General features: G+C 51.2%; 1 protein-coding gene, 1 long non-coding RNA gene and 1 other non-coding gene across 8 annotated transcripts in view; 1 reads left to right on the top strand and 2 right to left on the bottom strand.

Moving 5' to 3' along the window:
* Positions 1–24,498, bottom strand: part of LOC127042400 (zinc finger protein 862-like) — a 751,328-nt gene that overhangs the window by 508,117 nt on the left and 218,713 nt on the right. The gene's annotated exons all lie outside the window — the stretch shown is intronic.
* Positions 1–24,498, top strand: part of LOC127042403 (uncharacterized) — a 1,287,231-nt gene that overhangs the window by 1,049,830 nt on the left and 212,903 nt on the right. The window contains exon 3 of one of the 6 annotated variants that reach the window (XR_007771931.1): positions 22,688–22,758. The exons of the other annotated variants lie outside the window; for them this stretch is intronic. This is a non-coding gene — a long non-coding RNA (uncharacterized LOC127042403). Of the gene's footprint in view, positions 1–22,687; positions 22,759–24,498 lie in introns of those variants that run through there. 6 annotated transcript variants of the gene reach the window in all.
* TRNAV-AAC (transfer RNA valine (anticodon AAC)) lies at positions 12,490–12,562 on the bottom strand. Its single transcript has one exon. It is a non-coding gene; the product is annotated as a tRNA-Val (tRNA).

Below are 24,498 nucleotides of genomic sequence, written 5' to 3'. Positions count from 1 at the left end.
GGGCGGGGCTCCAGCACAGAGCGGGGGCGGAGCCGCTCCTGGGGGCGGGGCTCTGGCACAGCCCATGGGCAGGGCAGCTCCTGGGGGCGGGGCTCTGGCACAGCCCATGGGCAGGGCAGCTCTTGGGGGCGGGGCTCTGGCACATTGTGACGCGGAGCCCGGGCTGAACAGCTGCTTCTTGGTTCTCCACGTGCTGCCAGCAGCGCTGGAGCTGCCCGAGCCGGAGCGGAGCCGCTGTTCTCAGCTGCAGCCAGGATCTGCCCCCGGCCCCGCTGGGATCCAGGTGGGGACAGAGACTGGGGCCTGGGGGTTCCCCTTGGTGTGGCTGGCGGGGGCGGGAGGGGAGAAGCGGGAGCTGCAGGCGGGGGAAGGGCGGTGGGACATTGTGACCCGGAGCCCCCGGGGAATGAGAGGCGCTGGGGGGCAGGAAAGTGACTCTGCCCCAGGGAGCCTGGGAGAAGCCTTGAAGGCGCCTCGGCCCCAGTGGAGCTGCAGGAGGATCCGCCCGCCCGCCCCGCTGGGATGGGGGGGCCGGGGCCCGGCCGTCGTGTGGGGGGGAGGGGCGGACCCCGGGCCAGGCGGGGGGGGGCGGTGTATTAAATCCCTCCCCATAGCAATGTGCTACTCCCGGGCACTGCGCATGCCCAGTAACAGCCGCTGAAGCCGCTGCCCTTCCCCCTGCCCGGACCAGCCGTAACGTTCCGCCGGGCGCTGGGGGCGGGGCTGGAGCGGGGCGGGGGAGTAACAGGGAGCGTGGGAGGGGCGGGCGCAGAGCAGGAAATTGATGGGCGGGGGGGGTCAGGCAGCTGGAGGCAGGGTTCGTGGGGGGCTAAAGGGCACAATCCGGGCTGGGGGGAGGAGCAGGAGTTGAGCTCAGGGGGAGGCGCTGGCAGAGCCCCCCCCTTTGGTGTGAGGGCGGAGGTGTCGAGGGGGGAGGAGAAGCCGGAGTTGCAGGGGGGGGAGGTCACTGGGGTGGGGGTGTAGATCTGTCTCTGTGCAGCCAGGACATTCCCGGGGTGGGAGGGAGGTGAGTTAACTGGATCCTGTCCCTGTTTTTGCCACTTCCTCCCACACACACATTCTCTCAAGATTTCCCCTTTTCTCTCTCATTATCACACGTGGCTATAAAATCCAGGGAGATTCTCCTCCCCCCCCCCAATGATCAGCTCTCTAATTGCCTCTGATTTTCCCTTTTCTCTCCATACTTCTCAAATGTCAATTTAAAATCTCTCCGATGGGGGGTGGATTTTCCCACCCATTTTATCTGCAGCGATTTGTCCTTGTTTGGGTGGGAAATTGTTGCCCTGGGTCATTCCCCAGAACATGGCTCCCACTGGAGTGGGATGGGATGAGGTTCCCGTTCTCTGCCAGGGCAGGGAAGGGAAGGGAGGAGCACATCCCCCATGGAGACTGCCCAGACCCCATTTCCCAATTCCCCTGCGGCCCCCTTCCATTGTCCAGGGAGCCTTCCAGCTCCCCCCCCCGCCCTTAAATCAGCTCCTCAAAGGGCTCTGAGCTGCTCACGTGAATGGTTGCCCCGTGGCCGGGGGGGACCATCACATTCTGTTTATGTATTGGACAGTCATATAAAATCCAGTCCAACAGTCCCCCTTTTCCACTAGTTATTTAATAGCAACATCAAATCCCCTCCGATCTTGGTGGTTTTCTCTCATGTTATCAAATGTCGTTTGTGACAGGGTTCTCTCTGCGTGTCTCAAAGATTGATATAAAATACCCCAAACATTTGCCCCACTTCTCTCTAGTTGTTTTATTTCTAATTGAATATGATGGGTTGTTTCCCAATGTGCTAAGATGCAGCCGCCTCTGGGGTGGATCCATGGTGGCCATTATTTGCTAGTGACAGCCCGTGGATCTTTCTTGCCCTCCAGGCCTTCCATTCTCCTGTTAAAGAAGCACTCCCCAGGCTCCCTCTGCCTGTGTGACTGGCCAGCAGGAGGTGGTGTTAACTTTCTAGCCACTTCTCACACTCTGTGAGGTAACACTTGCAGGGGCAGGGAAGGTGTCTGTGTGGGGAGATTGCAGCTGAAGGGGCATTGTGGTAGGGGGAGGCCTCTGGGTGGCTGGGCAGGGGGTACCCTAGTCAGGTTGGTGGGTTGTGGAGGTTTGGGGTTTTCGGGGGTGGTGGTTCTGATGTGCCCATCCCTGAGGCTATGGGTCCTGGAGGTGGGTATCGCTGGGGGCCTGGTGGCTGCAGAACAGTGGGGGTGGGTGTCTCTTGGGGAGGCGGGACAGAGGGTTAGAGGGAGCCTGGTTCTGTGCCAGGGGCTCTGTCTGTGCTTCCCCCGCTGGTTCCTGGTTTTGTTGCCATGCCCAGTGCACAGAGCTGGGGGAGGGGATCCCTGGCACTAGGTGAGGGCATGCCAGGGAAGCAGAGTGATGGGTCGCACTGTAAAGCATCAGGGGGTCACACTGGGCAGAGGAGGGGGTCCCAGGCAAATGTCAGGGTAGATCGTTCTGGAGGGTGGGGAAGTTCCTAGGCAGGCAGTGAGGGACTGAGTTCCCAGTGGGGGGGGGTCCCTTGAGGGGGTCCCTGGCTGCTGGGGGCTCTTGGTGGGGGGAACCCTTTGGGATTCCCAACCTGGCAATCATGGTGTGGTGGGGGTTCTCTGGCCGGTGGGGCTTTGAGGGGTATCTGGGGTCCCTGGCCAGGGACTCTGGGGGCTGCGTCCCAGGGAATATCTGATGGGATCCTGGCTGGGGGGTGTCTGGGGCCCCTGGCTGGGGGGTCTGGGCTCTGGGTACTAGGGGGTGTCTGGGGGCTGCTGCTAACCATGATCCTTCTCTCTGGTCAACTTGTACCAGAGTCCTGGCTCCTAGTCACCAGGTCACCAAGTCCATTCCCCAGTCACGTGCCCTGTCACTGTGATAACTTTCTGTCCACTTAGCAAACACTGTTAGTGTGAATTCACAGAATTTACTTTTCTCCTCTTTTGAAAACTGCAGGAACTTTCGGTTCCGTTTGGAAAATTTTTGCCCCCAGTCCTTGTCCTAGATCTGCGGGGGTGAGGGAGGTGGGAAGGGAGTCAGCACTGCCACACGATGGTCTTTTCCACAGCGTTCTGAACTCATTCTTTCTGAAATCCGGTGTCATTGAGACCGTTGTTAATCCAGAGTCACTGTATGGAAAGACAAGGAGTGATTCCAGATGGACAGTGGGTCAAATGAGATCAGCCATTCTCCCTGTGAGGAGGGGCTCCCATTAGCTGCTCTCCCCAGAGAGCTAAAGGAGGGAAGCTGCTCATACACTCCGTCCCTCTCTGCTCAGGATATTGGGGTTCAGCTTCCTGGGTCAGATGCTGCAGCCTCCATTGTGATCTGGGAGACCAGGCTTGGCAGCTGCTGCTCCCCCAGTGGGGCTCTGTGCTGGGAAGTGACCTTAATTAAAGCTTCTTCTCTGCCCGGCCCAGGGGATGACTTTCTGCAGCTGGTCCTAGCCCCCTAGGGCAGTCCTGGGCCCTGTTACTACTAAATTCTGAGCCAGAGTCTCCAGGTAACTGAAAGACCTCAGGGAATGTCCTAGGGTCTGGCAAGAAAGTGACTCTGCACAAACAACACCACCTCATTTCTCCTCCCATTAGCGGTTGCCAGGAGGAAATCCAGCCATGGGAGAGCAAAGCCCCCAGGAATGGGACTGTCCCAGCCAGAGGGGCAGGGAGAGAGGACAGGGGAAGGAGAGACTGAAAGGGGCAGTGGGAGAAATGAATGTGGGGGAGAGATTTCCAGCTCTCTAGTCCACCCAGACACATGTATTGCTGCATCCTGGGGCAGAACCACTTTCCAGTGAACAAAACAAGGATCAGACAGAGCAAAAGCCAGTTCCTGACTCCATATTCCCCCTGCTGGGGTGTGGCTGCCGTGGGGTCAGTGTCTGAGGGAATCCCCCACAGTGACTCCTTTGGTTCTGCTCTTTTCTAGCCTTGTGTTCAGAGAAGGGGTGAGGGGAGAGAGAAGGGAGGTTAAAAATGTGTCTGTGGACTTAGCCTGGCAGGAGGGGCCAGGTCTAAATTGTAATAAACAGATTGAGCATTTCCCAGCATGACAGAATCTAGGGTGTCTGTCTGCAGGGAAAGGGCCTGGGGGAATTGTGATGTGAAATTAACTAAAACCGGTTCTGAAACGCCCACAACTGCCCTTCTCCCCCAGACAGGCTGCAGAATGTTTTGCTCCAGCTCATCCCAGCCTGGCGTGGGACAGGGAAGAGAAATGGCTGCAGTGGAGTCAGTCCAGGTAGAGATTATCGGGGGGTTGCTGGTGGGTTCCTGCTGGAGGAAAGGGAGAGCAAATACACCAGAGGTGGGAAGGTTTGCAGAGTCTGGTTTGGAGGTTGGAGCGGGGCAGGAAATTCACAGCGTGGGGAAAGGAGGAGGCCAGGGTGTGGCAGACCTGCTGGGAGTTATTTACTAAGTGGCCTAGATTCTAGGAACAGACCCAGGAGGTTTGGAGGTGGAAATGCCCTAATTTGTGAAGAGAGAAAATAACCCACCTACATGGAGCTAGTCAAACTGACCAGACTCCTAGTGCTGGAGCCTGACCTCATTAACCATCAGCTGCTGTGAGATATAAAGGGGACACCCATGAGTCAGGCTTATTGGAGCTGCCTCTCCCTTCATATCCCACTCCTCACAATGAGGAGGGTGTTGGGCATCCTACCAGCGAGCTCTCCCTGGACCCTGCTAGGGGCTCCATCTCCTGTATCAGTCAGTGGCTAGTAGGGGGGTGATGGATATGCTGGGAGAGATAAGGGGCTCTCTCTTCATCCCCTCACCCTGGCATTTGCTGGATACTCTGAGCCAGGTCGAGGTGGGACTCTCCTGACTATGATCCACCCAGAGCTTCCATTTGATTCACTCTTCTCTGCCACAAATAGTGGGGCTGTGAGTGGGGCAGCAAGTCCTTAGTGTTGGACTCTTACTCTTTCAGGGGCTGGTGACCTTCAAGGAGATGGCTATGTATTTCACCAGGGAAGAGTGGGCTCTGCTGGACCCCACTCAGAGAGCCCTCTACTGGGATGTCATGCAGGAGAACTATGAGACTGTGACCTCGCTGGGTAAGGGTTCCTGTCCCTTCTGTTCTTGGAAGGGGAAATGAAGAGTGAAGGTTCACGCCACCCCCACAATGCCATCTGTACCCTGTCCTGTTTCAGCATCACCCCAATAGGCCAGTGACACACATAATACCAGAGACCCTCCTCTGCTGCAGAACACTTTGGGAACAGAGCACAGGAGCCGTATTGCACAGTGTCAAATATCTCCTGTTTGCTCAAGTGAAACTGGGGGTTAGGTCTGGCATAACTGTCCCATACCCCTAATCATTTTTGTTGCCCTTTTCTGAACCTTTTCCAATTCCAATATTTCTATTTTTGAGATGGGGTGACATGTGCATGCAGTATTCAAGATGTGGGTGTATCATGGATTTATTTGCTGTTTTTACAAATATGATCTATGAGATATTCTGTCATATCTATCACTTTCTTAATTATTTCCTACATTGTTCACTTTTTTTCACTGCTGCTGCACATTGAGTGGATGTTTTCAGAGAACTATCCACAGTGACTCCAAGATCACTCTCTTGAGTGGAAACAACTAATTTAGACCCCATCATTTTGTATGTATAGTTGGGATTGTGTTTTCCAATGGGCTGCACTATGTGCTATCCTGTCATCTAGTACTGCTAAGATCCTGGATTCAGTAATATCCCTGCCCTTCCTGTTCCCTTTCTCCACCGAACCCCGCCAGCCCATGCTTCCTGTTCCCAGCTTCCCCAGGATTCTCGCACTGTCTCTGAACCTCTCTGTCAGCAAGAAGCAGTGCCAGGGACACTTGCCCTCTGTCTGGAGTCTTCGATTTCTGGGACATGGATTTACTTTCTCTGTGTTGTAAGAGGCTCTGTCATAATGAGTGTCTGTGATGTTACCCAGAGTACAATCTGGACTGTTAAATAGCTGTACCTCAGTCCTCCAGCATGGGGTGCCTTTTCCACTGTTTTCCCGCGAGAACAGCCCCTCTTGGCCAATTAACACACAGTCTCCAGCATGTAACTCACTCCCAGCTACACAGTATTGAGTGCTGCTAGACAGCCACTCATGAATTACACCTCAGGAGAAAACCAGCAAATTCTCAAGTGCCCAACTTTCCCCCAGAAATGTGCATCTTGCACTGTCCAGCACGCTACTGAACGACCCAAGCTCATATGAAGTCTGTCATTTCATCAGCGGAAAATGACATGCACCAGCTTGTTATCCCAAACAGAGTTTCCAACACACTTCAATCCACACATACTGGTTAGATGAACAATAAACCAAGCTTGTTAACTACCAAAAACTAAAACTAGGCCCAGTCCATGAAAGGGGCACTCCCAGGAGAGACTGTACAAAGGCTGGAACATGAAACACCTTTGTAAACCTGAGACAGCTGCCTTGGGGACAATGACAGGGAGAATCCCCCAAAGTGACTCCTTTGTTTCTGCTCTTCTCTGGCCTCCGATTGTTCCTTCCAACGTGGAGTACTTTGCACTTGTCTCTACTGAATTTGATCCTATTTACTTCAGATCATTTCTCCCGTTTGTCCAGATCATTTTGAATTTTAATCCAATCCTCCAAAGCACTTACAACCCCTCCCAGCTTGGTGTTGTCCGCAAACTTGATACGTGTAAGAGAGAGACTGTTACTGGGAGGGTTTCCCCATGTGTCAGAGGGTTACACCCTGGTGGGAGGGGGCTAGGCCTGTACTGGAATAAGGTCACTCTGTGCTTCACAGTGTGCTAGAACCTAGAATGTGCATTAGCAGGGGAAAAGCTGGGGGGAATCGGCTTGTGGAATGGACAAAAGCCTAGTCTGAATTCTCACACCTTGCCCTTTTCACCCCGGCAGGCCAGAGAATAACATCCATGTTTCGCTGCAGATCATCTCGTCCTCCCAGGGGCAAGGAAATGGCTGCAATGGAGCTGGCTCAGGTAAGAGATTATCAGGGTGGCGGGCTCTGCTTGGAGGTTGAGGAGCAGTAAATGCATAAGAGGGTGGGAATTGCTAGAGGTGGTGGGAAGCAGGAAATATCTCGGGTGGAGAAAGGGAGGGGACAGCATGTGACAAACCTGCTGAGACTTGTGTAGTGTAGGGCGTGATGGGTTGTCACCCCCAGGAGGCAGTTTGTGGAGCTTCTGGGAACTGCTGTGTCCTCTAACCCTCACGCTGGGCTGGCCCTTCTCACACTGCTTTGCTGGAGATTTCGCCAGCCTCTCCAGGGCCTGTTATCACCCAACACAACAGCAGGTGGCGCCATGCAGCCAACTAAGCTACCTGAGTGCGTTACCTAAGCCACTCAAGGACAGATAGAAGACAAGAGCCAATTTCCCACTCCCCAACCTTGCACACTTGCTGTAGTATAAATCCAGAATGATACCATCTTATAGTGCACAGGGATCTCTATAATACAAGCTCATTAATGTAGTTCCCCTTCCCCTCGATATGGGACAGATGTGCACAACAAGCTGAGATTTTCCCCAGACACTTCACTCAAAATACGCTGGTTAAGATAAAGCATCAAACAAGTTTATTAACTGCAGAAAGATAGATTAAGTGATTATAAGTGATAACAAACAGATCAAAGCAGATTATTTAGCAAATAACCAAAACTCAGACTAAGCCTAACATACTAGATGGATAGAATTTGAATTAGCAATTTCTCACCCTGACTGATGGTACAAGCAGTCCCCCAAGTTTCCATACACAAGCTAGAAATCTCTTGATCCTGGGAGCAGCACTTCCCCCACATCCGTTTTTGTTTCTCAGGTGTTTCCAGAAGTTCTCTTGTGTGGAGAATGAGGCCAAGAGATGATGTCACACCCCACCTTATGTAGCTTTTCCATATGGTGGGAACCTTTTGTTCCAAACTCAGTTCCTAGTCCAGTTTGTGGAAAAATACAGGTACTAAAATGGAGTTTAGTGTCATGTGGTCTGGTCACAGGCCCTGCTGAGTCATAGTAGCCATGACTCATAGGCTGGCTGAAACATTCACAGGAAGGCTAAGCTCTTCCACAGTCCATTGTCTTTGTTGAGCCATCAGCACTGTCTGGCTTCTTCATTGTTGTACCTGAAAGGCTCATTGTGGGTGTTACCCAGAGTAAGCACATTTGAAATACAGATACAGAGTCAATATCCATAACTTCAGATACGAACATGATATGTGCACACAAATAGGATAATCATATTCAGCAAATCAGAACTTTTCCAGTGACACCACACATGATGCATCTTCTACAAAATAGATCATAATTATGTCCTAATCATATTATAATCATACCACTATGATGAATATGGGGGTGTAGTGTCAGATAGGTCCTAATTTCAAGGCACAGGAGTTGGGAATGGAACTTCCCCTCTTTGTGGAACAGGAAATAACCCTCCAGCCAGGGCTGGGACAACTTCCCAGACTCTCAGCGATGGAGCCTGAATCTACTGACATTTCATTAATTACCACCAACCCCAATCTTTGTGGCAACTGTAAACTTTATCAGTGATGATTTTGTACTCTCTTCTAAGTCATGGATAAGAATGTTAAATAGCACAGGGCCAAGAACCAATCCCTGCAGGAACCTGCTAGAAAGAAATCCACTCGATCATGGTTCCCCATTTACTATCAGAGTTTTTAATCTATTTAATGTATGCCGTGTTTATTTTGTATCATTCTAGTTTTTTTTAGTAAAAATATTGTGCTAATCAAGTCATGTCCCTTACGGAAGTTTAGGTATATTACATCAATACTATTAGCTGCAACCAAACTTTTGATCTCATCCAATAAGGATATCCCGTTAGTTTGATAGGCTCTATTTTCTCTAAACCTTTGTTAATGGGCACTACAATTCTGACCTTCTAACTTCTATTCTTTATGATTGACTTCCCCTTTCTTCCATATATTTTATTTGGAGAGTGCTTGGATTCCTACCAGGGAGCCACTATCAGGGTCCAGAGACAGCCCCATCTCCTATATTAAGCTCTGGCTAGTAGCTATGTGATAAATGTGAAGACCCTGCTTCTGTCTGTCAGATGGGAGACACAAAGGTTCTCTCTTTCTACCCTCTGATGCCTCCTGGCTGCTGTAAGCAAGGTGGGGTGGGACTCTGTTAACATGTGCCTCCCGGAGCTTCCATTTCCCTGGTGCTGCTGTTCCGTGAATAGTGGGGTTGTGAGTGGGTCAGCAGGTACTGAGTATTGGACTCCTGCTCTTTCAGGGGCCGGTGACCTTCGAGGAGGTGGCTGTGTATTTCTCCAGGGAAGAGGGGACTCTGCTGGACCCCACTCAGAGAGCCCTCTACAGAGATGTCATGCAGGGGAACTATGAGACGATGGTCTTGCTGGGTAAGGATTCCTGTCCCTTCTGTTCTTGGAAGGGGAAATGAAGAGTGAAGGTTCATGCCACCCCCACAATGCCATCTGTACCCTGTCCTGTTTCAGCATCACCCCAATAGGCCAGTAACATACATACTACCAGAGACCCTCCTCTGCTGCAGAACACTTTGGGAACAGAGCACAGGAGCAGCATCACACAATGTCAAATATCTCCTCTTTACTCAAGTAAAACTGGGGTTAGGTCCAGCATAATGAACAGAAGCTTCCTACCCCCAGCCTTCTCTCAAACCCTGAGCCTTCTCTACCCAAACCAGAATGTGCTTGGGGTGTAACAAGCAGGCGGCTGGAGTCAGAGCTGCCAGTCCAGGGTTACTTATCATACAGACACTCAGTGCGTCCTTGAACGCTGGCTGGGAGTATCCAGACAGGGGAGCTCCAGCAGCAGAACACTGAATCTCACCCAGGATTACAGATGACACAACTCCTCGCCGATCTGGATTGCACCCCAGCATGTGAAAATGGCCTAGGTTGGTAGTGACATTTCTTGAGACATGGAGAGTCTTGCTCCCATATCACCAGGTGTAATAAAAATAACAGGAAAGGCCAAATATGGAAAACTGATTGTTCAGCTTGCTTTTGACCTGCATCATATTTTGCAATATATTCCAAATAAGGAAATTAACGTGCAACGTATGTGTCATTGTTTGTGGTTTTAAGCTGTAAAAGGCTTGTGTGATTTTTAGCTCAGGAACAGTATTCCAATAGCTGTCGCCCCCTGCGTGCTTGTAACCAAGAAAAGAGCCTCAGGCTGAGCTGATTCAAATATTAATCCTGTGGTCGTTTTCCACAACAGCCTCAATAGGTCCCTGTGATGGAATGTAAGGCTACATCTAGACTACCCACCGTATCGGCGGGTTAAAATCGATTGCTCGGGGATCGATATATGGCGTCTCATCTAGACGCCATATATCGATCCCCGAGCGCGCTTATATCGATTCCGGAACAACACCAACCCCAACGGAGTTGCTGATTTGACAGGGGGAGCCGCGGACATCGATCCCGCGCGGTGAGGATGGGTGAGTAATCCGATCTTAGATATTCGACTTCAGTTACGTTATTCACGTAGCTGAATTTGCGTATCTAAGATCGATTTCCCCCCGTAGTGTAGACCAGCCCTTAATGTCTTCACACCTTCCCCCTGCAGGAGAATGGCTGTTTGACCAGCTGTTTGCCTTGCTGTCTCTGAGGAACTGGTCTGTGGGTGTTCCCCAGAACTGTAACTTTTTCAGTAATATCATACTGTAAAATCTCACAATTTTACATACAGTGTTACTACACATTTTAACAGGAGGATAATATTCAGTAGGTTATGCGTTTTCTAATGATACCTCACAAGCCATTTTCCACTAGCAGGGTCTTCTCTGTTCACAGAATTTCTGATAGTTTGATGTCTGCTGGCACTGGATATCACTATTTTGGCATCTCTCTCTCTGTCTCAGTGAGCACCCGCTGTGGTTGTTGAAAGTCTGTGATGGGATCTATGGGATGCAACTGAACAGTGGGACCCCTGAGCCCTTTGTCCCACCACCTGGGCTCCCTCTCACACATGTGATGCTGAGACAAGCTGTGAATCTCTGGCAGATATTGCACTTACACAGACATCCGTAGGTAGGGACACAGCCAACTGAATTACATGAATGCTTCTGCAGCCACTCATAACACTAATGATAGAAAGTCGCCCCCCCTACAGCTCTGCAGCCTTGCACCCCTGGATCATACCATCTTGCCTTAATCAGAAGCCTGATCAGTGTGAGTTTATTACACAGGGTCCACCCCTCCCTCACTGTGAATAGTACATGAACCAGCCTTGTAATGGAGCTGAGATTTCCCAAGAACTTCAAGCAAAATACACCAGTTTAAGTAGAGCATAAAACAGATTTATTAACTACAGAAAGATGGAGTTTTAAGGATTATAAGTGGTAGGAATAAAAGATCAAAGTAAATTACCATGGAAATTAAAGATAAATTCACAATCTAAACTTTACACCTTATTACACTAGGGCGTAGTTCAGTTATGCACACAGGAAGGCTTAATGCTCGAGCTGCTGCACATGCTGGGCAGGCTTAAGGTCGGGCTCCCCATGGCAGGAGAGAAGAAGACTCGGCCCCTGGAGGGGCAGGCTGGGGCTTCCTGGATCCCATTTGCTCACAGCCAGCGCCCTGCCCCCACTCCCAAGTCATCCATGGCGCCCCCAGGTCGGCCAGAATGGAGCAGCAGTTTTCACTGCACTACGTCCACTTATGGCTTACAGGCAACTCCCAGACTCACCACAGTCCACCATCTCGGCCAGAAAGGAGCCCACTCAGCCTCACCATTGCTGCTTTTCCTTCCCCCCAGAACCCCGCTTCTCCTGGGCTGCAAGTAGCCATCCCTGGGATGCCAACAGGCAGCCACAGGGGTCTGTCTCTCAGCAGCCAACCGCACCTCCATGGGTTCAGCCCTCAGAAGGGCAGGTGGGGGTTTCCTGGATCCCAGTTGCTCACAGCCAGCCCAGCCTCCACCTCTAAAACCATCAGTCATGCCCCCAGGTTGGCCACAAAGGAGCCGCCATTCTCCACTTGGACTCAGCTTTGCTTGTTTTCCTTTCACCCAGAACCTCCCTTCTTCTCCTGGGCTGCAAGTAGCCACTCCTGGGAAGCCAAGAGGCAGGCACAGGATTCTACCTCCCAGCAGCCAACCACACCTCCCCAGGCTTTGCAGAATGAAGGGTGGTGCTCTACTAACCCCACTTAGCCGCACAGCTTCTTCCCTGCCTTCCTCAGCTCAACTTTCCTCTATTGCCCCATTCCTGCCTCACTTCCTCCTTTGGCCAGTCACGCAAAGGAGCCCAGCAGGAAGTGAGAGCCTCTATAGGCCAACCTCCAACAGCAGAGGTGGCCAAGCCACAAGCCTCCAAATGGTGACTGGCCTAACTACTCTAGGTTCTCCAGCCTGACACCAAGGTGCTTTCTCCACTGCTGTCAGCATCCTCTGTCATGCAGGGGTTGGAGTTATCCCAGGGACAGGCCAATAGGAGGAGTGCCCTTTCTGAATAACAAGGGGATCTGGGAAAAGGAAGCCAGCATGTTTCTGCCTGGTTTTGAACCAGGGACCTTTTGCGTGTTAGGCAAATGTGATAACCACTACACTACAGAAACTCCACCTACTGGGTTGTTGCTCACTCTGGCACAGACCGATGGACAAATCTAGAGAATGTGGTGGTAGCCCCTCGATAGGTCAGCTGGCAGGGCAGAGGACTGGAGCCAGCACTCAGGAAGTCGTCCTTACCTCGCCCGTGTGACTCCAGCTTGAGGGAGAGCTTCTTTTTCTTCTCCTTGCTGACAAAGAGCAAGAGAAGAATGAAAGGTCAGGTGGGCCAACTCGGTGCAGAAGCCCATGCTGTCTTTTCCTGCTGCATAGCCTGAAATGAGGGACTCGTGGCAGTTAAAGGAACTGCTGCACTCTCAGAAAACATCCCGCCCGTGCATAAAGGAGGATAGAAGAGCCTGTTAGTCTAGCACGCTCCCAGCTGAACTGTTTCAGCAGCTGCTAGGTTTCTTTTTGGCCTGTTACTTTTCTGTCTGGGATGTTGTTGTCAGCTGTGGCACAGAAAAAGGACGTCATTGCGAGCTGCCCATGAAGATAAGATTAACTTTTGCCTTCCTTGCTCGGCTTTACTTGCTTCCTCACCCTATTCCTGCCTTAGTTCCTGTGTTACCTGAAGGCAACGGGGGCCCAGCAGTACGAAGAGGAAGTTAGACAGCTAGACCCTGGTGGCAAAAGTTCTACCACCGCTTGCCACCCCACTCTCTTCTCCCAGCTTCACATATTGACCGCCAGGGACTTGGTGCCCAGCAGCGCAACGGAAGGCAGTGGACAGAGCCACCCTCGCCTTGAAGCTCTGGCTCATTAAACCGTATCTTCAGTCGCTGATGGCCAATGAGAGACCAACAGCGCTTGCCATTTTAGCACTTGAAAATGCCATTGGTCAGTCACTGGATCTCTTTAATGCTGTTACATAACAAATGAAAATAGAATCTCAGTGTGACATTCTGTACCTTTGGGGGAGTGTGCTGTAACCCCCATATTCCTCATTTTCATATAATCGTGATCTTATATACAGAGCATGCCTTGTAAGGTATCAGGGGAAAGGATATGATCTGCTGAAAGTCATTTCTCTACCCATAGATGTTTACCATTCATGCATATGAAGTTATGAGAATTGTGCAGTGTGGTTATCACTATGCTGTAAGGTGGGGGAGTCAGCCAAATATTAGCTCCCCAGTGACAACAGCAAGGAAAGTAACCAACACCCGGACAGGGTGTCAAACAACCCATCAACAGCCATTGTTCAGCAAGGGAGCTACAGTGCAATCACTTACCTGCAAGAGGACACCCCAGGGGAATTGCTCAGACTTGCTTGGAGAGACGCAGTGATGCTCACCTGACTCTGAAGGGGGAGCAAAGCCAAGAGGGAAGAAAGGACATGATAAAAGCAGAGACATTTGCCATGCTTTGTCTCTCTCGTCCACCTACATCTACAGACACCCCCACACCAAGCAACTGAAGCGCTGACGAAAGGGGAGAGCCTGGCTGAAAAGCCACCAGCCGGCCTGTGGTGAGAAGCATCTAAGTTTGTAAGGGCATTGAAAGGGTTAAGATCAGCTTAGAGTGCATTTTGCTTTTATTTCACAAAAACAACGAGGAGTCCGGTGACACCTTAAGAACTAACAGATTTATTTGGACACAAGCATTCGTGGGTAAAAAGCCCTCTTCTTCAGATGCATGGAGTGAAAATTGCAGATAGAGGCATAAATATATATTGGAACATGATGTAAAGGGAGTTACCATACAAGGGGAGAACCAGTGTTGAAGGCTAATTCAGTCAGGGTGGATGTGGCTCTCTCCAAGTAATTGACAGGGAGGTGTCAATACCAAGAGAGGGAAAATTGCTTTTGTAGTGAGCCAGTCACCCCCAGTCCCTCTTCAAGCTCAAATTAATGGTGTTAAGTTTGCAGATCAGTTGTAACTCTGCAATTTCTCTTTGAAGTCTGTTTTTGAAGTTTTTTGAATGGCTTCTTTTAAATGGCTACTTTGAATGGCTACGTTTAATTGTGTTATTGAATATGAACATGTAAACGTGTTATGGAAGTCCCATGTGGTCTAGTGGTTAGGATTCTTGGCTTTCACCCAGACAGCCTGGGTTCAATTCCCCACACAGGAACAATGCAGAGCTTCTCCTTGGAGGGGAGACAGGAAACAAAAAGAATGGGAAGGGATCCTGCCAGCAGCAGAGCTGGATAGAGTTGGGAGCAGTACTGGATTTGACATGGTGCCATAGTGCTAGGCCCAAGCTCTGAAGGGACCTGTAACAGTAACTTCCTCCCCTCTGCAGAAAGGGAGCCTCAGAGCAGCCTGGATTCAGTAGGGGAGCTGAGACCCCATAGGGCCCTGGGAGCTGTAGTTCCTTGACCAGCTCCCTGCCTTGGAGCAGAGAAGGAACATTTCCCAGCATTCCCTTGGCTGCTATCAACAGGAAAGGGAGGGGGGAAGCTGTGAGACTCCATGCGCTGCAGCTTGCTGTGGCTGGGGGGCTGGCTGCTAGAAGGGGGTGCCACCTGTGAATAGGGAAGAGGTGTGACCAAGGAGTAGAAGGCTTTGGCCCAGGTAGCACCCTCAGAAGACTTCCCCAGACAGGCTTAGGGATGCTGGTGTGACCTCGCCTGGCAGCCCCCAAAGATGGAACTGGGTGGACTAACTGGACAGGGCCCCTCTCTATCTGAAGCTGGGCAAGGGAGGTATGTGGATCCCACCAGAAGGTAAAATGGTAAGTAAGGAAGGGGAGGCTCTACTGGACCTGGACAGCTTCAGATACAGGACAGGAGGATTTCCACTTCTGAGCCATGAAAATAGAAATTGACTTTTCCTTTCCAGATGTATCTAATATTCATAAAGGGAATCTAGCCCCTGCCTTCCAGATCTGAACACCTCAAAATCAGGAGTGCTCAAGCTCAATTTGGGCAGCTGTTACTTCATTTCTCCCAAATCAAATATGCTGATCCACTGTCATTTACTGTAGAAAAAGTAGGAGAAAATTGAGCAACAAACGTTGGGGTCTTCACAGTGCTAACGAGGGCTGGAATTGCTATTTTCAACAGCCATTACACTTTTTTTTTTTAGTTTTGTTTGTTTAAAAGGAAGACAGTGATATTGCACTGGCAAATTCCCCATAGAAACAAAGAATGGAACAAAAGAATAATAAAGGCACCTCAACTTTCCTCATTTATGTAGGACGGTCTTATTAGATGGATCCAGACATCTTCCAATCACAGAAGCTGATAATTGTTCCACTTTACTGCAGTTCTGTAACCATGCAGGAACCTAGAGGAGGAAAGTGCCTAACTCCAGAGTCTGCAGCTGCCTAGGGCCAGTGCTGAGGATTTAGAGTCCCTAGTGCTGCCCTTGCAAGGTTCAAGCATGCTCAGCCTTGGCATTGCCTCCGCTCCTGCGGCTAGTAGCTGCAGCTGTCTAAGGCTGGCCTCTGGCAGTTGCCCCATGGCTGTAGCTAGAGAAACTACAAGTGGCTCTATGACTCCTGGGGCCATTAAGCTAGAGCACCTAAAGACACTGGAGTTAACCTCAAGGAACAGAGGTCACCAGTAGGAAAGGAATGTCGGGGGAGCAGGGAAGGCGGGAGCAGGTCAGGCTTGCAGAGGGAGCTTCCAGCTGGTTGGGAGCATGTCCAAAGTAGAAAGGAAACAAGTATGGGGAGAGGTGGTGGTGACCAGGTAGCAGACTAGCACGTAGATGGGAGCAGAGGGAGAGACGCTGGTGTCTTCAGATTCCCAAGGGCTAAGTCCTCACTTTGGGGAAATGGTGTTTGCAGGTGGCTTGCTCACATGGCAGGATGGGGGCTGAGGGAGGGATCTGTCAGAACTGATCAGGTGTCTGCTGGCTTTAGGACTTTGAGCTGAGACTAGGACCACATGCAGTGACTGGTGACATGGGGGGTACTGGAGACATGGCTAGAGAAGGTCTGAATGAGGAAAGAGATAAATCTGTGGGGAGTTTCCTTGGTCACTATGAAAGTTCTGCTCACTGTGGACACTGGTAAACCCACATGGGTGTACAGCTCAATAAGAAAACCCGCGGGCTGAGGGAGCTGTGTATGGCAATGCATATAGTCATGGAGAGGTGTGTGATCAAAATGAAAAATGTCTCTGAGGTTCAGTACCGGGTATACGAAGGCACCAATGGCACTGCCCCACCAGGCCCACACTCGGAGCCCACAGTGACTATACTGGGGCCCACAAATATGTTTGGTGCCAGGGCCAACAAAAGGTTAATCCAGCCCTGACTGCCTGAGCACTATTTCAGCCTCACATTTTTGGGTGGAACTCCCACAGTGAGAGCTGCAGAGCACTCCCCCGCAACACACACGCACACACTCGTCCTGGTGTTGGGAGGGGAACAGGAGAAAGGACAAAAGAAGAGATGAAGAGAAAGGAGGGAGGGACAGGTGGATGGAGGAAAAGGTGAAACACAAAGGACAAACCCTAATGTCCCCATGATTCTAAGGGACAAAATCCCAGGTGCGGAATAAAATTCTGCCTCCTTAAGCTCATGTTTTCCATGCCTAGAATTCAACTCTCACCAGATGGATCAGACTGAACAGGTTTCACACCTCCAGGAGGCTCTTACCTTCTAAAGAGGGACGGCTGTTTTCTAGTAAAATCACTACAAGGGAAGGAGAAAACTGGAAAGAGGTTTCTCCTGGCGCTCACGTCCGTGAACCCGAATACTCTCTCAGTCCTCAGACAGAGACCTGGAGAAGGAGACTTGCTGAAGCAAAGCCACAGGGGTCTCTGAGGTTTCCCTAGCCCCTGGCCCCTGACTGATGTCAGGATCTCTCTGTGAGGTCACCACCTGCTCACCAATAGTCTTTGACCAATAGTGTGAGGTCCTGCAAAAGGCCTTTGTGATGTCACTGCCACACCCCGCCCTTGCTGTGCCAATGTCCTGCCCCGGCCAGGCACTTTGGAGCTTTGAGCTACTCCCTGTGGATCACCTCACTCAAGGAGCTTTTCTATAGAGCATCCTCAGATGTCTAAGCACACGAGTGCCATGGCAATGAACTGACACACATGGCACCAAGATGAGATCATTAGTAGACTAACCTATAGGAGAAGGACACCCCAGCATTAGTAGGGGAGAAATCCCTACTGAACATGCATTACACCTAGCAGCCCCTGCGTGGGGTCGGGCAGGGGCTGCGGAGGGGGGAGACCTGGGAAAGGGATGGATGGAAAATGTCTGTGCAGCCGGGACATGGCCGGGGGGCGAGGGGAGAAGAGCAGGTGACCCCTGAGGAGCGGGGAGAAAAAGGGAGGGCTGAGATCCCCTCGGAATTACCACTGCCCCCTCCGTGGAGACCCCCCTCCTCTCCTGTCCTGCCCCCTTTCTCCCTAGAGAGCAACAAGCAACATCCAGGCTGACACCCCCTTCCCTCAAACCCCTGAGAAGTTCCCTGTTCCCCTCCCCCCATTGTGCCCCATTTTCTCTCCCCTTTGCCAATGGCCAGTTCAGATCTCAGGTTTGGGGTGTTTCCCCCCATTTTCACCTGCAGTGATTTGTCCTTGTGTAGGTGGGAAATGGTTCCCCCGAGTGCTTTCTGAACTGGGCAGAGGCTGGGGGGGGCCTGAGACAGGGACACCTCTGGGCTGGGCTGGGGGGGCCACTCTCTGCTGGCAACAGGGCGTGGGAAGGGCCAGGAAGGGGAGGGGGGAGCAAGTGTCCCCCATAGAGAGGGTCCAGCCCCAGGCTGCTACCAGTAGCACATTCCTATCCTGGCCGGGGGGGGGGGCTTTCTCCAGCTGGGACCTGCCCCCTAGGCAGCCCCAGGCTCTGACCGCACCAGCCCCGCCTGGAGCCCCCAGTGAGTGAGAGACCCCGGAGGGGGAGGGGGAGGGAGCACTGGGCCCTGACAGGAAAGTGACTCTCTCCCCTCAGATCTTGGTGTTTTCCTCTCATGTTATCAAATATGCAGTTTGTGACACAATTTCTTTGCAAATCTCAAAGATTCAAATAAAATAACCTAAACATTTGCCCCACTTCTCTCTAGTTGTCTATTTCTAATTGAATATGCCCTGAGATTTTCCTGTCTCTAATTATAAAATAATAAGAAAATCTCAGATTTACACCTTTTCTCAGATTATTGAACACAAAATGTTTGCAAATGTTGCCCATTTCCTCTTTATTCATTTATCAAGTATTCATGTGAAACACTCAGATTTTACCTCCTATCAACAACTGATATAAAATCCCTCTGATTTTCCACTTTCCTCTCTATAATTTGCAAAATGGATCCAAAATCTCTGATTTCCACCCTTTGTCTTTCATTTCTGAACACTGATCTGAAAGCTCAGGTTTTCCCTCTGTGTCATTATCAAATGTCAATTAACAATCCTCTCAAGTTTTGTGCTGTTCCTTATGTTTCTAAATCCCAAAAACTTCTTCCTTCGGGGGAACCTGTTGCCCTGAGTCGCTCTCCATTCTGGATGTTGCAGGGGATTAAATTTCCCAGTGATTGTCTTTCCCCTCTCCTTTGAGGATCATTTGTTCCCTCTTTTAGCTCTGTTAGATATTTGCCAAAGAAAGAGACCAGCCTGATATTTAATACACATCAAAGCCAGAGGCCTCCCCCTGTTTGGGGATCAGTGGTTCGCAGCTGGTAGTGGGAGAGTTGGCTGGCCCCTTTTCTTTTCTCCAGCTGGCACAGGATGAGGGGGTCACTCTGAGTGCAGCATGTCTTGAGAAGTATCCCAAACCACAAGACAAATGGTCTCTGTGAAGGGTTGCTTCCCACAGTGCTAAGATGTAGCCACCTCTGGCAGGATCCATGGTGGCTACTATTTGCTAGTGACAGGCCACGGAAATTTCTTACCTATTTTGCCCCTCCATGCCAGGCCTGCACAACATACGGCCCACGGGCAACGTGCGGCCCGTGAAGTCTCACTGTGCGTCCCGCAGCCGGGAATCAAAGGGCTCTGGGCTGCCCGTAGCCGCGGGGAATCCAAACCCCTTTAAAGTTCAGCCGCGGCCGGGATTCAAAAGGTTCTGAGCTGCCCGCAGCCGCAGGGAGCCCAGAGCTCTTTAAATCTCAGCCGCGGCCAGGATTTATAGGGCTCTGGGCAGGCGGGCGGGGAGCTCAGAGCTCTTTAAATCCCAGCCACCAGGGCCGGCTTTAGGCCAATTTAACCAATTCCCTTGAATCGGCCTCGCTCCTAAGAGGACCCCGCACCCAAGCCCCAGTACCAGCAAAAGCCAGTGCGCTGTACCAGGGTGGCCCAGTTTCCCCAGGGGGCAATTTAAAAGGCCTGGGGCTCCCAGCAGGGGCTGGAAGCCCAGGCCCTTTAAATTGCCACTAGAGCCCTGCTGCTGGAGCCCTGGGGTATGGCTGCGGGGCTCTGGGGGCTATTTAAAAAGTCTAGGACTCCCATTGCTTCTACCTCCCCGGCCCTTTAAATAGCCACTGGAGCCCCGCCGCTTCCCCAGGGTTCCCGCGGCTATTTACAGAGCTGGGGCAGTGGAAGCAGGGGTGCCCCGGGCCCTTGAAATAGCCCCCAAGCCCCAGGCTGCTGCTGCTACCCTAGTGGGAGAGGGGGGAGGAGGAGGAGGAGAAGGAGGCACTCACCATAGAGGATGGGCTGTACCCCCTGTACCTGCACCCCCTGCCCTGCCTGCAGCCAGCCCGTCCCCAGCCAGCCCCTGCTGCACCCCCTGCCCGCACCAGCCCCGCACCTCCTGCCCTGCTTGCACCAGTTCCTGCCTGCAGCCTGCCCATCTCCAGCCAGCCCCACACCCCCTGCCTTGCCTTCAGCCCTGCACCAACCCCTGTCTCCAGCCAGCCCCTGCCACACTGCCTGCCCTGCCCGCACCAGCCCTGCACCCCCTGCCCTGTCTCCAGCCAACCCCTGCCATACTGCCTGCCCTGCCCGCACCAGCCCTGCACCCCCTGCCCTGTCTCCAGCCAACCCCGTACCCCCTGCCTTGCCTTCAGCCCTGCACCAACCCGTCTCCAGCCAACCCCTGCCGCACCCCGCTGCCTGAAGCCAGCCAGTCCCGCACTCCTTTGTCTCCAGCCCTGCCAACCCATGCCGCACCCTCCCTGTGGCCCTGCCTGAAGCCAGCCAGCCCACCCCACACCTCTTGTCTCCAGCCTGCCCCACACCCCTTGCCCAGCCTGCAGCCAGACCCTACCTCTCGCATCCTCCCCCTCCCCCACCTCCAGCCAGCCCCATCTTCACTGGTGCCCTGCAGTTCCGAGGGAAGTAACCCTGCACACCTGCTTCAATGAGATGGGCAGGGAGCAGCTGGGACCCACACATGTGCACCCTAGCACACCCTAAGGGAGTGGCAGAGCTCATTTCTAGTTCAGACCCATCTTTTTAAAAAGAACTTTTAGGTAGGGTTAACATACATCTGTACTTTCCCGGACATGTCAGGCTTTTTGGTTCTTAAATCGCCATCTGGGAGGAAAATACGGACGTATGGTAACCCTACTGGTACAAAAAATACATACTGTGGCAGAACTTTTTATAGGGAACCGGTTGTTAAGAACTGAAAGGTTTTTTTTTCCCCAGTCATCCCTGCGGGGCCCCGCACTTCCTAAAGCCGGCCTGCCAGCCACGGCCGGGATTCAAAGGGCTCTGGGCTGCTCGCAGAGATTCCCGGCCGCAGCTGAGGTTTAAAGGTCTCAGGGCTCCCCACCGCCACGGGCAGCCCAGAGCCCTTTGAATCCCGGCAGCAGCTGAGATTTAAAGGCTCAGGGATCCCTGTGGCTGCAGGCAGCACAGAGCCCTTTGAATCCTGGCGGCAGCTCCAGGGGATGGAGTGAGGCTGGGATTTCAAGGGCTCAGGCTCCCCTCAGCAGCAGGAGCTCTGGGACCTTTAAATCCCTGCCCCAGCCCTGAAAAGCTCCGGGTTCCCCCAGTCGTCAGAGCCCCAGGCCCTTTAATTTGACCCTGAGGGCTCCCAGCCACCTCTTTGGCTGGGAGTCCCTGGTTGATTTAACATCAAGTAACACCTCCCCACCACCAACCTTCCTTTTTGACCCACAGCTGTTTTGGTGGGGCGGCGCTGGGGAAGGAGGGTTTGTTTCTGCAGGGCTGGGCGGGGTGTTTCCGCCAGGCTGGGAGGTCCTGAGTGGGGGGTGTTTCCGCAGGGCCGGGGGGTTTCGGTCCTCAGCTGTTTTCTTTGGAGTATTGTGGCCCTCGCTGTTTTACTCAAAGTACTGTACAGGAACTTTTCAGGGGGATTAAGGCAAAATGCCACATTTATTAGTAATACAGGTATCAATTAATACTCTATGATATGCACATGAGATATATATCACAGTCATGCATTCACGCACACACACAGACATAAACACACTCCGTCTTGCTGTTGTTACCAACTAGTTGCTCCCCTTAACTGCACTGGCCAGGTGAGTTAGATGGGGGAGGGGTGGAGCCGGGCTTCTACCGATCCAAATCGATGGTCCGATGGTGACAAGACGAGATCCGGGGTCCTTCTGCAAGACACCTCGCATTTATAGCAGCTTCCCTCTTATGCAAATCTAGACCAGATTCAAAATCTGGGTCTGCGTCCGTTGGTCTTTGTGCTGCTTTTCTCTGGGTGTTGTCCCAATGCTGCTCAAAGAGGGTGTTTTCTAAAGAAGGTGCTTGCTTCTAATCCCTGAGGCCATCAATATGTCTGCTCTTCTTTATTGGGCCCACTTGACAAGTTGTATTGTCCTTTGCTCTGGCTCCCATTCCCTCTTCAACTGTTGTAGCTGTCTGGAGGTGGGTGTCTTCCAAGCCTCACTCATTCACACCTCATTCAGTCAATAGAGCAATGATTACAGAGTGCGGGGGAAGATCTTATTCTACTTCTAGCAAAAAGGCACATGTTTTCTTTTACTTAACTATACTATCCTTAGGGGCTATAACATTTGATACAAAGTTTTCTACCAATTCTCTATATAGGGATCTAATACAAAGTTGTATGAAAAATAGAGAGGCACAATGCCAAGTCATATGAATTACAAAATAACATCATGCCGGATGCAATGTCATAAAGATAAAGATACTTAATACAAAATAACACAATGCAACGTTATAAAGATTTATAGAGATAGTTAATACAGAGATTTCTCTACATCACCACTTTACGAGTTGTTGCAGGCCTGCTGACGGCATTCGCGGGGCTTCTTGCTCGTGTGGATTCTCTGATGCTCGAATAAGGTGAGAGCTGCGATTGAAGGTTTTCCCGCACTCACTGCATTCATAGGACCCCTCCTGTGTGTGGATTCTCTTGATGCCGAATAAGGTTGTGAGCTGCGACTGAAAGTTTCCGCACTCACTGCATTCAGGAGGAGAGGATAGCTCAGTGGTCTGAGCATTGGCTACTAAACCCAGGGTTGTAAGTTCAATCCTTGAGGGAACCATTTGGGAATTGGTCCTGCTTGAGCAGGGTTGGACTAGATGATCTCTTGAGGTCCTTTCCAACCATTATAATCTAGGATAGGATCTCTTCCCTGTGTGGATTCTCTGATGCCCAATAAGGTGCGAGCTGCGACTGAAAGTTTTCCCGCACTCATTGCATTCACAGGGCCTCCCCTGTGTGGATTCTCTGATGTTGAGAAAGGCCTGATCTGTAAGTGAAGTTTTTCCCACACTCAGCACATGTATTTTTTTTGCTTTCCCTGCAGATTTCTGCTGTATTCTGGTTTCCTTAAGGCCCTTCTGAGTTCCCTGACAGGAAATAAATTTATCCATTTTCTCCCCTGGCTGGTTTCCCTGCTCTTTTTCTGGTCTGTGCTGAACCTCACACGTCATTGCATCACCTGCTGTGATAGAGACAGAAACCTCAAACAGGGATGGAAAGGGGAAGGCCAAACCAAAACAAGTGCTGGAGAGAGGACAAATAAAATCAGGAACTCAGCTCCCCCCAACAGGAGAGAGGAGGGGATCAATTCAGCCTTCACATCCCATCCAACTTCACAGGGGGAAGGGAGAAAGCTACTGCCCGGTGTCTGCTAGCATCTATAGGAAGCCTTGAGCTATATTTACCCTGCGGATGCGACCCCTGCTATGGACAATAATGAACTGAGAGACTTCCCAAGAGCTTTGTAGGGCATCCTAGATGTTTCCTTCAGGCACTTACAGATTCTGAGTTGGTTTAATGTTTCCTCATCTGTGCGGGGAGATCTCAGGATCTCTCTTTCCTCTGAACCCTGGAGCTCTGGGACCCATGGCTCTTCCCCTTGTTCCAGCTGGGAGATCATATCACGTTGGAAAACCAGAAACTCCGCTCAGATGAAAGAAAACAAAGGAGTTCAGTTGATTTCATACAACTTGATCATCAAAAACATTCTGTTAATTTATCTTCAGTGCTTAGTGTGACCTAGTGTGCCTGGGGCAGTCCTCACTGAAAATGCCAAGGTCAGAGCAGGCTGAAAAAGGAGAGCAGATGCTCCCCATACTGGTGGTTAACACTGAAGTTAAACTCACTGACCAGTCACAAACTGTGCTTCTGATCCACACACTGGTTAACGAGACTCTGAAAAAAGAAATCACACGGCCCCCTTTATTGCATGACAGTTCTCTGACTCCTAATCAGCAACTAGGTCCCGTACAGTGAGAGGTTATTTAAAAACTCTGCTCACTGTGATACAGCATGGCCAGAGGGCAGCAGGAGAGTGATCCTAATGGATCCAGGAAGTGGGTGGGTAGAAGGTTAGCCACATTACCCAGGTTTGGATCTCATCCAAAATACCATGCTGCCAGCCAATCCTTTAGCAATTAAACTAAATGTTTAGAAGAAAGAACAAATGAAAAGAATGAAGTTAAATTCCATCCTTCCAGACAATTCTTTAGCATCTAAACGAAAGGTTTTTAAAAGAAAGAAAGACAGAAAGAATTTTAAAGGAAAAGCAGTCAGAACATTCCAAAATGAATATTCAGGTTACTTAGCAGTATGGTGAGTTGCTGGCTTGAAAGTCTGTCTGGAACGCATCCACAGCTTGGATGGGTCATTCAGCTCTCTTGTTCCA

Source organism: Gopherus flavomarginatus, unplaced genomic scaffold (genome assembly GCF_025201925.1).
Source record: "Gopherus flavomarginatus isolate rGopFla2 unplaced genomic scaffold, rGopFla2.mat.asm mat_scaffold_39_arrow_ctg1, whole genome shotgun sequence".
Classification (NCBI taxonomy): Eukaryota; Metazoa; Chordata; order Testudines; family Testudinidae; genus Gopherus; species Gopherus flavomarginatus.
This window is presented reverse-complemented; position numbering and strand designations above follow the sequence as displayed.